Source organism: Lycium barbarum, chromosome 9, assembly GCF_019175385.1.
Source record: "Lycium barbarum isolate Lr01 chromosome 9, ASM1917538v2, whole genome shotgun sequence".
NCBI lineage: Eukaryota > Viridiplantae > Streptophyta > Magnoliopsida > Solanales > Solanaceae > Lycium > Lycium barbarum.
The window spans coordinates 36002728-36016233 of NC_083345.1; positions in this window are offsets into that span (position 1 = coordinate 36002728).

Sequence of the window (13506 nt, forward strand, 5' to 3'; positions counted from 1 at the left end):
AGTGTACTCACTTTGGTACTGGTTATTTCGGTTATGGTTCTGCCTTCTGTATTTCATGCCTTAGATACTCGGTACATATTCCGTACTGACCCCCTTCCTTCGGGGGCTGCGTTTCATGCCCGCAGGTATAGACGCTCACGCGTGTGATCCGACAGCTTAGGTCTTCTATCCTGCTGCTTTGGAGCGCTCCTTTGGTCCGGAGCCCACACTTTTGGTACAGATTTTTCCGTTGTATCTATTTATGTGTACATGACTTTTCAGGGGTACGGCGGGGCCCTGTCCCGTCATATGATTCTTTTGTCTTTGTTAGAGGCCTGTAGACATATATGTGGGTCATGGGTCGCTGTTGTTCGGTTATGTCTGTGATTTGCGTCTAAGCGGTCCTATTTTCTATGACAACCTTAACGGCTTGTACGTATATATATACTTATGTATATGCTTTGGACGATATGTTCTACGACAGCCTTGGCGGCTCCTGTATGATGTGTTTGACATATGCGACCGCTTAAGATAACATCTGCCCTTAATATCTGTCATAATTAATATATGTTGGATGTGGATAAGTCGTGGACAGGCTGATTTGCTAAGTAACTGTGTATGGGTGTCCAGCTCGGGCACTAGTCACGGCCCACGGGGTTGGGTCGTGACAAAAGTGGTATCAAAGAGGTTTGTCCTCGGAATGTCTACAGGCCGTGTCTAGTAGAGTCTTGTTTATCGATGTGTTGTGCACCACATCTATAAACAGGAAGCTACAGGACGTTTAGGATGTCATCTTTCTTTCGATCTTAGATCGTGCGATAGAGCTGTATTATCAGGATGATTCCTTCCTAACAAAATGTTATGTTTTCAGCGATGCCTCCGAAAAAAGTGACGACTGCCCAGAAGGGCAAGTCAGCAGCAGTTGGAGAGACTAGCCAGGCCTAGCGAGTTACCAGGGCCCGTGCCCAAACTATGCCTGAGGTTATGCCCCAGTCAGCGGGCTCTGCTACGCCACCATTATCAGAGGAGCCTAGAGCAGCAGCCGCTGCCGCTATGGATCAGGGGGCGGCTCCACCGTTAGCTCCGGAGGCTCCAGCGCCCGAGCCTCCAGCTCCTCAGCCATGGGCGGAGGATAGGGCAATGAGGGATGCCGTACAGTTGCTGACTAGACTAGTAGTAGGGCAGGCTCACAGACGCGGGCTAAGGGGTGACGATGTGGATAGACGTGACAGCTGGAGGGTTCGTGATTTTTTGACTTGTAATCCCCCAGAGTTCTACGGGTCGAAGCCCGAGGAGGATCCCCAAGACTTTATTCGACAGATGCAGCGTACGCTGAGGTTAGTCAAAGCTTCTGAGACTGAGTCTGTCGAGCTGGCTTCATATCGATTACGTGACGTAGCTGTTAATTGGTACGAGTCCTGGGAGCTGTCTAGGGGTGAGGATGCTCCCCCTGCGGTGTGGGATTAGTTTACAGAGGCCTTTCTTAGCCATTTTCTGCCTCCAGAGATGCGGCGAGTGAGGGTTGACAGATTTTTACAACTGAGACAGGGGGGCAGAAGCGTTCGAGAGTATAGCCTAGAGTTTGATTCCCTAGCCAGGTATGCACCCACCATTGTAGCTGATATGACTGATTGGGTGCATCGATATATGATGGGGTTGGATGATTATCTGATCGATAGCTGTATGGCGGTGGCATCCTAGCCCGGGATGGATATTGCTCGAGTGCAGGCATATGTCCAGGGGATGGAGGATAGACGGAGGGGGCGTCAGCCCGACAGAGATTATGACCGGGGCCAGCCCAAGAGGGCTAGATCAGCTGGCTATTCTGGGAGTTTCGAGAAAGGCAGCCTCAACAGTATGTTAGACAGTCTTCTCAGCCAGCGAAGTGCACCCCCACAGTCTGCCGGAGAGGGATTTGATAGTATCAGATATTCAGGAGCTGGTCAAAGCTCTAGGGCTTCGGGTTCACAGGCGAGTAGAGGGGTCAGCCAGACGAGGCCACTTATGCCTCAGTGCCCTCGATGCGACAGGCGCCATCTGGGAGAATGCCGTCGCGCCACTGGTGCTTGTTTTTCTTGCGGCCGTCAAGGCCATGTTATGAGGGAGTGCCCGTTTAGAGGTGGACCAGGTGGTTCAGCCCAACCTACTGGCTCAGTTGCTGGCTCATCTTCCCCTTCTGTAGTCATGCGCCCTACGAAGCAGGGTGTGTCGACACCGGCAGGCCGCGGTAGAGGTCGTGGCGGAGCTCCCAGTTCCAGCGGTCTTTCGAACCGCTTATATGCGTTGGCTAGCCGACAGGACCAGGAGGCGCCACCAGATGTGGTTACAGGTACATTACTAATCTACTCCCGAAGTGTATATGTATTGATAGATCCAGACTTTATTTTAATATATATATATTTCCCCCTGGTTGATAGTAAAACTGGGATAAGACCCGAATCGATAGAGTTGTCTGAGGTAGTCACACGTGCAGATGAAAAGTGAATGTTAACGATTTGAAATGCTAACTCGATAACTGTATAGTCGTAAGAGTAAAAGATTCTCTCTAGATCGAAGTGAGATATGTTACGAGAACCTTTCGGAAGTTATTAAGACCCCGACTTACCCTAGATTACGTGACAAAGGTCGTGCGGGGAAGTGGATGCAATTATACCAGCATTAACGCACCGAAATTCATCAAGTTTCGAGGTTAAGCGTGCTAGGGCCAGAGAAATTTTAGGATGGGTGACCCCCTGGGAAGTATACAAAAATTTTCATAAATATAGATATAAAAGACAGATGTGAAGGTTGGGTAACCTGAAGGAAATTAGAATATATGAAGTAGTTAGAAACCTTAAAGGGGTCGCGTAGGCTAAAACGGACTAGACTACTGAAAAGGGAGAAAGCGCAACACAGCTCTGGAATCGGAGTAAGTTTGAATAGTATTAAATATAGGTGTATGCATATGATATTTCATTTATGATTGTGTCGGTTGATAGGTGAAACCTAGCAACTAGTGTTGCGATATACGAAAGATGATAACTGAACGGAATTTAAGAGACAAAGCGAAACATATGGTACGGATGCTACAAAGTAGACTGATACTGGTTCCACCGCTAGTTAAGGCTAGAAAGTCCTAGTACAATGATGTTCGGGAATGGAAAGAAAGCGAGTACGTAAAAGGGAATAGCAATGGTGACGTTTGGGAAATTTTGAAGGAAAGAAAGGGACCTCCCCGAAGTATGATGAGACCCCATAAGGTCAGTTGAACATTCGAGGACGAATGTTCTAAAGGGGGGGGGGGGGAGGATGTTATATCCCGTATTTTTTCACATTCGGATAATTTGAGATAATTGTGACTAGTAAGAGATAAGGCAATATTTTTTATCTTATTTAATACATAAGTTGTTCATGAAAATATTGATGCGGAAATATTGAGGAAGGCTAAGGGCAAAATTGAAAATTTGGAAAATAGTTTAATGAATTACAAAAATTAGTCATGAGATAATTGGGCTTGGAAAAAAAAAACAAAAAAAAAAAGAGGCCCAAGGTGGCCGGCCATAGGGGACATGGGCCAAGGCCCATGTGAAGGCTAAATTAGTAAATAAAAGAGAGGGCCACTATTATTTGTCATCACATTTTCAAGAACATTCAAGAGAAAGAGACTTCAGAGCCAAAACAAAATAGGTCATTCGGCCAAGAAAAGAAAAGAAGAAGAAAATTTTGAAGCCTTCAACTTTGATCCAAAAATTTATTTCTTCTAGTATTCCTACTAATTCAAAGGTCCTCTTCAACGTGGTATAATTGTTGAAGCAAGAAAACTACTCTTGGTGGCAAGTTCAAAATTCTAGTCAAGTGGAAAGTTGAGGGAAAAGGTAAGATTTAATCCTCTTTTTATATGATATGGATGGTTGTGTATGTTGTAGTATGTACAAATGGGTGAAATTTATGAAAATATGGACATATAGTTGTGGCCGTGTGTATATAGTTGTGGCCGTGTGTGTTGTGTAGGGTTAAGGGGCCAATTTTACTTAGTATTTTGGCTGTTGTTGTTATGGATTCCATGTTGATAATGAAAGTTTAATGATCCTAGTGAAGTTGTAATAGTTGGAGACTTGTTTTAGAAGTTAATGTGAATTGAATATAGTGTTCTTGTAATTATGGAAGATAATGTTGTTAGTGTGAATTGTTGGTGTAATTCATGAAGTTGAAAGAAAGAAATGTGTTGTCATTGTTCTTCTTGAGTTTGGAAGATTTCGGGTAGTGTGTTGGTTTGGTCGTTTGAAATGTCGAGCGGATTGTTTGAGGCGTTCTTGAATATTGTTCGAATGGTTTCGGATTAGTACTTGAATATGTAAGCAAATATGAATTGAACTTAAGTAAAATGTCGTTGAAGTTTGTAGAAAGAATGTCGTTAACGTTCAAAATGTGTTTTGAATTGATTGTTGATATTGTTAGAGTGACTATTGGTATTGTTGTCGATGATTTGGCCGAGTTAAATTCTCGGATTTGTTGTTGATGATTTGGCCGAGTTGAATTCTCGGGGTTGTTGAATTTACAAGGGAAATGCTGCCGAAATTTCTGTAAATAAAGTCTTGGTTTGGAATTGGACTCCTAAGTGTTTATGGCTAATGTTTGGTATGTACGAACATTGTTGTAGATCTTGCGAGCCAAAGACTCAAATTTGGATTAGCGTAGAAAGCGGGCAAGGTATGTAAGGCTTCCCCTTTCTTTCTTCTGGCATGATCTTTATGAAACAAGTAAATGACGTATATGTATGGTTCCAAAAAGATTCCTATTCTTAGAGCCACTAGGATGGCTAATATTTTTTATCTCCATAAGTCACTTCATATGGTTTCGATACGTATCCATGATTCCGAAGCTCTATTTGATAAGTTTCCGAGTTTGTCTACGATTCTTATTGACCTATTGATATGAGTATACTTAGTATGGTTGAGAGTATTGCATAATTAGATAATGAGCCAAGTATAAGAGTTCAGGTTCTTAAAACGATTCTGTAAGTATTAATGTTTCTAATTTTTGCATATAGACTTGGATCGGGCCGAACGTTCCTCGGCAGTAAAATATTTTATTCATGGATCGGGCTGCACGTTCCGCAGCAACACACTGTATGATGTTCTATGAGTAGGCATGCGTGAATCAGCTATATGTGTATATGGTATATGATGTCGGCACTTTCATCTGATCCATAGCGATATTTGAAAGGTACCTAACATGATTGTTGCTTTGATTTTCCAAGAAATGGCTTCTGAAACGTTCGTAGAAGGTTCTGTACTTCGAACGCTCATAACTTTCTTATACTAAATCCGATTGACCCGAAACTTGTCTCTGAGCCTTCAAGTGTCGATAAGTATACTTGTCTATCGAGTCTTGATTTGTGTGCATATGGTTTCGCACTACTCTGTTCGTGCAAGCCTCGGTATGTCCTTCACTGAGCCCGGGCCAGGATATGTTCTCGTACGTACTTCTCTGCATTGTTCACCGCGTCCCTCTCAGTTGCGGGCCGGGGCACGTTATATATATATGAGATGATGACATGATGATATGATGACGGGGCGGTGGCCAGGATGGCATATGATGATTCTATTCACCGCGTCCCGTAAATGAGGGTCGGGCACGTTACATGCATATATGATACATGGCATTTGCATACATGATATATGATTTACCGCGTCCCTCACTGGAGGGTCGGGGCACGTTAGATGTATACATGATATATGATTTACTGCGTCCCTCACTGGAGGGCCGGGGCACGTTATATGCATATGTGATATATGATTCTGACATGCATGATCCGTGTTTGAAAAGTAAGCTCTTTTGGCACTCTGGATGATTCACTTATTTTCTGTACTTCTTCTGACATCCGTCATCGGTATACATGATTTGTGTCTGGAAGGTAAACATTTTGGTATTCTGGATAGTGTACTCACTCTGGTACTGGTTGTTTCGGTTATGGTTCTGCCTTCTGTATTTGATGCCTTACATACTCAGTACATATTCTGTACTGACCCCCTTCCTTCGGGAGCTGCGTTTCATGCTCGCAGGTACAGTCGCTTAGGTCTTCTATCCTGCTGCTTTAGAGCGCTCCTTTGGTCCGGAGCCCACACTTTTGGTACAAATTTTTCCGTTGTATCTATTTATGTGTACATGACTTTTCAGGGGTACGGCGGGGCCCTGTCCCGTCATATGATTCTGTTGTCTTTGTTAGAGGCCTGTAGACATATATGTGGGTCATGGGTCACTGTTGTTCGGTTATGTCTGTGATTTGAGTCTAAGCGGTCCTATTTTCTATGACAGCCTTAACGGCTTATACGTATATATATGTACTTATGTATATGCTTTGGACGATATGTTCTATGACAGCCTTGGCGGCTCCTGTATGATGTGTTTGACATATGCGACCGCTTAAGATAACATCTGCCCTTAATATCTGTCATAATTAATATATGTTAGATGTGGATAAGTCGTGGATAGGCTGATTTGGTAAGTAAGTGTGTATGGGTGTCCAGCTCGAGCACTAGTCACGGCCCACGGGGTTGGGTCATGACATCAGTAACCAGCGAGATTCAGATTCAGATGACTGGCTAATACACCTAGATTGGAGTATACTTGGATTTGGAGATTGTGCCACATTTGCAGCATTATAAGGTTAGAACAGGATGAGTAGCTGAAAATGAAGGATTTCTTTTAATGAGGTTTTTGGAAATGGTAAAAGATTGAGTAATGTTATGCACGGTCTCATTTTCTACTCTTCCCTACTTCTGTAAATAAATAAAATAAAAGGAGAAAATTTATACGATGGAACTTAACTATAAAATGTTACAGATCTGGTGGATAAGTTATTAAGAATAGTAGTGATTAATTAAGGACATCAAAGGTTCATAACATGTCTATTAAAGAATTCAGACCCATATCATGTTTTACTATGTTGTATAAGTTGATTTCCAAAGTGATCACAAAAAGACTGGAATGTGTTATGGACTGCCTTATAAATTGTAGCCAGTCAGCTTTTGTTCCAGCGAGGTCATAACTGATAATATTCTATTGAGTCATGAATTAGTGAAAGGATATGGCAGGAGAGGGTTGTCTCCTAGATGTATGTTGAAAATTGACATGCAAAAGGCATATGACTCAGTGGAGTGGAGCTTTCTAGAACAAGTTCTAGTAGGATTAAATTTCCCTAGAAAATTCATTGGCTAGATCATGACTTGCCTAAGATCAGTGTCCTACTCTATTATCATTAATGGGAAACCATCCTTACCATTTGAAGCAAAGAAGGGTCTAAGGCGAAGGGACCTCATGTCTCCTTTTCTGTTTGTTATGGAATACCTAAGTAGAGTGTTGAAACAAGTGGGGAGAAATCCAGATTTCAACTTTCACCCTAAATTTGAGAGGTTGAATCTGATTCGATCAAGTGGGATTTGCTGATGATTTATTATTGTTCTGTAGAGGGGATATTGGGTTAGTACAACTCCTGTTTGAGAGGTTTCAGTGCTTTTCCCAAGCATCTAGTCTTATGGCCAATTTCTCAAAGAGTTCAGTTTATTGTGGTGGCATGACTAGTGAAGAATAACAGGAAATTTCGGGCTCTGGGGTTTTCTAAAGGGGAACTCCCTTTTAGATACTTGAGAGTGCCTCTTTGTACTAAAAGAGTGTCTTATGTTCAATGTCAGCCTCTCTTAAATAAGATCCTTAACAGGATCAAGTTTTGGACCACAAAATTCTTATCCTATGCTGGTAGAGCCCAACTCATTAAATCTGTCCTTTTCTCTATTCAAGTCTTTTGGGCTTAAGTGTTTGTTCCACCCAAGAAAGTCATCTAAACTATTGTAGCAACTTGTAGAAGTTTCTTATGGACTAGTGGGACTGAAATCTTAAAGAAGGCACTGCTAGCCTGGAATAAAGTGTGTCAACCTGAGACTGCAGGAGGCTCAATATTTTGGATATCACTGCATGGAATAAAGCAGCAATTAGTAAGCTACTTTGGAATTTATGTTAAAAGAAAGACAAGCTTTGGGTTCGATGGATACATTGCTATTATGGGAGAAGTAGGAACCTCTTGGAAGATGTACCAAAGCAAGCTTCATGGATCATGCAAAAAAATAATGAAAGCAGGGAAGTATTTCTTGGAAGCCGGCCATGCACTGTCTGATATTTCCCAGATGACCTATTTCCATACAAAACAATTCTACCTAAAAATCGGAGGGGAGTTCCCAAAAGTCATGTGGAGGAGAATGGTTTGTAACAATATGGGACTACCTAAATGGGTTTTTATACTCAGAATAGCTGCTCATGGTAACTTATACACCAGAGATAGGCTAAGCAGTTAGGGTGTTACTACTATACAGGTATGCCCTCTCTGTGATCAAGTACCTGAAAGTCACTCACATCTATTTTTTGCTTGTTCTACTGCTGGACAACTGTGGTTGAAGCTGCTGAGATGGCAAGGAGTTCATAGAAATAACTGGAGTTGGGAAGATGAAATTGCTTGGCTGTTAAAAATTCAAGAGGGAGATGTGCAAGAGATGAGGTATATAGGATGACATTTGCTGTTGTTGTCTATCACATATGGGGGGAATGAAACTTAAGAGTGTTCCAGCACAAGGAGCAAACTGTGGATAGCTTAGTTAAACATATTATCCATGAGGTACATATAACCCAACCCGCCCAATTCTTACTAAGTTTTAATTTCTTTGTTTTGGCTCTTTTGGAAAAATAGCCTCTCTATCTCCACAAGGTAGGGTACCCTCCCAAAATCCCACTTGTGGGATTTCACTGAGTATGCTATTGTTTTTGTTCTTTTATAAATTTTTAAGTACCTAATAAAACTATTTTTTTTTCTTTCTATGCCTATATATAACATATCAAATGGTACCTACACGGCACTAGGCCAGAAGCAGGGGAGCATCTCCTACAACCATTTCTTCAATGGCCTGCACCCACTCTGTTGAACTGTCACGAATTCAACATGTTCATCTTGTGCCAAAGTTGTTCTAATTAGGTTAAATTGGCCTTGTCTCTCAAGAATTGTATCTAAACTCATCAACTCAGGTGTTAATTTTGTTTTCCTCGCGATTAATTATTTTGGGCTTTGGTTTTAATTACAACTTGGTATGCTTACGGAGTAACATGAGCTGATTCTTGTAAGTCCATCGAATTATCACTTGGTAAAATTATCAGCCCTAATCATGAGTTGCATCAATAGAGCAAATCCATGGAAAGCACAAAGCACTTCGAATAAAGAAGCATCATAGTACTATTAGCACTCTACTTTTAATAATCCAAAGAGTATCAAGAAATGGCTTCAAAAGGTACCCTACGATGACCTTCGAACATATACGCTTTGGGCACTTAGGTTGTTTTGAATGAGCAACATGGTGCCTTCTGGTGCTGCACTTAATATTATTTGTTTTATATAAAGGTCCGCATTAGTTTACGCGCACTTATGTAATTCTCGCACTTGCTACCTTCTATTAGGAGTCCGCAACTCAAATGACCAAAAAAGTGGGATTTGGCACCAAAATAACCCACAAAAAAAAAAGTTACCAAACTACTTTTTGCACACTAATTTAATGCGCAATAGGGCTAAATTTCACTTTTACAGAAATACCCTTTGAGGTGGTTTGTCAACTTGCTTCTCCACTTGAGTGTTCTTTACAAAAGGGTTCTTGGATTCTTGCATGGTGCCCTTATTCTTTTGCAAATTGGAGGAAGATGTTCCTCTTTCTTTGTTATTGTTCCATGAACTCACATAACCCCATAACTTATTGATTTTGTCTTCCTTGAGACCCCCCTCTACCTCAATAGCCGCTTCAAGGGTTTCGCCAATGCTCCCATAGTTGTGGAGTCTCATTTGGGAGACAATGTCACAATTTAACCCGGCTCGGAACCAAGTCATAGCATTCAACTCGTTCTCTTCAAAGTCAATTCTCATATTTACAAGTTGGAACTCATCATAATATTCTTCCATTTGTTTTGCCTCAAGGTATACATTTACTTGAGTTGTTCTTGCTTGTAGTGTTTGGTTACATACTTACGCCGCATGGCGTCCTTTAATTCATCCCAAGTAGGTGTAGGAGGAAGTCCAACAATTCTTCTTGCTTTCACTTGAGTTTCCCACCATGTGAGGCGTACCTTTCGAATTGAGCAATGGCGTAAGGAACCTTTTTCACCTCAGACATGTCATTCGTCAAGAAGATTCTATCACAACGCATCACCCAATCAAGAAACGTCTCGGGGTCACTTCCCCCTTTGAAGGTTGGGAGAGTAATTTTAATGGAATTGAGACTCGTGTCTCGCCCTCCTCCATAACCGTAGTTCCTATTAAATTCTCCATCATAATCATAACCTTGATGGTCACGACCTTGGTACCCTTCACGAGCTTAGTACCCTCCTTGCCTACCCATGTGAGGGTTAGGACCATGCCTTCCACCTCTTCCTCGATAACCACCTTGTGCTTGCCCTCGTTGCCCCCAACCTTGGTCACCATAACGTTTGTGCTCAAGTATAGCTTCTTCTATCCCATCCTCATTTGGTTGTTGGATGTTAGGATGGTTTTGGGGTGGCATTGGTGCATTTAGGTGTGGATCATTTGGAGGTGGGTCGTTTGGATATGGGTCATTTGGAGTTTGATCTTGTGAAGGTGGGTTGTTCCGTTAGCCTATGGAAATGTTGTTTGGTGGGGTGGGAGTTGTGTTTTGGGGAGTAGGGTTATATAATTGGTGAAAAGTGCCAAGTGACAATGTAAGTGAAGTGATTCGAGTGGCTCCGCTTGTACCTCCTTGGTATTGCACTCAAGGAGAATAGGATACCTCCTTACTACCTCCTTCAATTGCTTCCACCCTACTTCCTAAGTTTTCCATTCGACTATCCATACTCTCTACCTTGTCGTTCAAGGCTTACAACACTCCTATCACATCAACGAGTGTGAGTTCCCCGGTGGGGACTTATGTTTCATCCTCCGTAGCCATGGTACCTATTCAAGACACTCAAACAAAACAAGAAAACACGTTAGGTTAGTAAAATCAACTCACAGTCGCTCAAGTATGCGCACCTTTAGTTGCCTCATAAATCGCTTCGGTCAAAGATTGTGCTTGTAATGTCGATTAGTCACGAGGGTTCAAATGTTACTCTTGGTCGGAATAGATTCTTGTTAGACTAAGAAAGAATGGATGACTCAATTCAAACTAACAGATTTGAATCAATAAGTTATCGACGAAGTTAAAACGAGAAAAGAATGAAGAGAATTGGTACGAAAGAAAGTAAGCACTCAAGAACTAATCAAACTCAAGTGGAATCAATTACTAGAGTTTAATTTAGTTTAGATGATCAAAGAAAGTGAAAAGAAATGGAATGGAATGAGATTTGAGCCAAAAACCTGAAGTGCGCAACTTTAGATGGTACTGTAGCTTCGCAGACAGTGTCTGAGACACGGTTTGCGTCTCGCGGATTAAGCGCATGACTTGCTAAGTTTTCTGACACAATTTGCGATGGAACTGCGTGTCAGCATATTGAACATACGTCTCCACATATGGTGTCGCAGGTGGTGCCGTTGTCAGCCCAATATTGGTGACATCAATTCTTCTTGGGATCCTTTTGGTAGGTTCTTTTTCTAAATTTTCTGAGTTCTTGGATCCCCTTCGTCCCACCTAACCTTGTATTTACTTCTTTAGGGTAGAAAACACCTTTCCAAAACTTTTGGGAATATTTTGGATCAAACCCTCTTTTGGGTCTTCTTTTTCACCAAGAATTTATGAAGGTGGCTCAAGAACACAAGAACAATCAAATTTCTAGCTACCCAAAATTCTCCCAAATTTCGGACGTGAGTTCCTTTAATAAAATAGAACAAAGCCCAATGGTTATCACCCTTCCATTTCACCAAATTTTCAAGACCCACGAAAGTGTTCTTCAATTTTCTTCAAAGCTTCAACGCAACAATGGTAAATCTCTCAATATTGACTCAAATGACACGAAACTTTTGATTTGAAACCCTACGACACTAAGAAACTCAAATTTAATGTCAAAACAGTAAAACAAACACAAAAAAATTGGGGTTTTCAAGAATTTTCGATTTTTATTTTATTTCTTTAACAAACCCAAGACTAGACTTGATAGAACAAATCTAATCCAAGCTCTGATACCAATTGATACAAGATTCAAAACGAAAAAGAAGAGAAAATGACAAGAAAGTAAAGAATGGATAATTTGACACAACTAAAGACCCAAATTAGCAATTAAAGTTCAACTAAAGACCCAAATTAGCAACCAAAGTTCTTCAAATAACTAAGACCTTTAATTTAGGAACTAAAGAGCACCAAACTCTTAGGATGACTAAGAGGGTTTGATTACCCAAATAACCTCTCACAATGTTCACAATCAATAGCCAAATCAAGCTCTCACTCTCAAGAGTCTTACAATATCAATATCAATAATCAAAATAGTCTACCATGAAATGCGCTTACGTAGGCTATTTATAGTCATAGGCTAAATTATTACATAAGAGGCCCAAAAGTAGCTCTCAAGTTTGCAAAGTGACCTAAAAGATCCGGATGTCACGATTTCTGGCTTCATATGCGAGACACATGTTCAACATGCGTCCCTACTGTTCTGTTGCATGTTGTGCTCCTCAAAATCCCCAGACTTGCTGACACACTTTGCGTTGGTGATGTTGGTTCACATGTTCAACATGTGGCGCACTATATGGCACGCAGGCCGCACTGTGTGGCACGCAGGTTTAACATGTGGCACTATTGTTGCATCACATATTGTTCCATCTTCCCCTTCTTTTGCCCTTTTGTTCTCCCATGCAATCATCAATGCATAGGTCTCTCGGGATGGCAACAAAGTGTGTCCTAACACGTCCATTTTCATGAAAAGCCCTTGTGTAACTTGGAGTTCACGTGCTTGGCTCCTTGTGAAAGGTATTGATGCAACTAGGATTGTATCAACAAGTGTGACATTGGTGGAATTTTGTGATAACCCACATACCATCAGGCTTAACAATTCCCCGAAGCATCCATTGACACCCTTGATACTGTCGTCTACAAACTAGTCTCCATATCTTTCTGGTTGAATCATCAACCCTATACTCCCTCATTCCCTTATAACTATAAATTTTGACTGTCTTTTGTAATGACTTTTTTTATTCGAACATCATACCTTTTTCAAGGTTGCAATCATCGTTTATAAGATCGGCCGGTTCTTTCCACATTTTTGACAACTTTGATCATCTTCTGTGGTGATGACAAAGGCATCAGCACGACCTTGAAGATTTTTAAGATATGTAATATGGTCAGAATGTCACTGCATTGGGCTTTCGGGAGTTGGGTTTTCCGGCATCGGACTTTGCATCATTTCTATTACATTTGCTTGCTGCATACCAGATTGAACATCGACCTCTTCATCATCATCATCAGCAATAGCAGTTACTTCTGCATTATTCGTTAATTCTTCGCTATCACTTGATGATGTCTCACAACAATTTGGATAATCATCACCATCTGGTAAAGGCCTCTACACGAAAAGTAA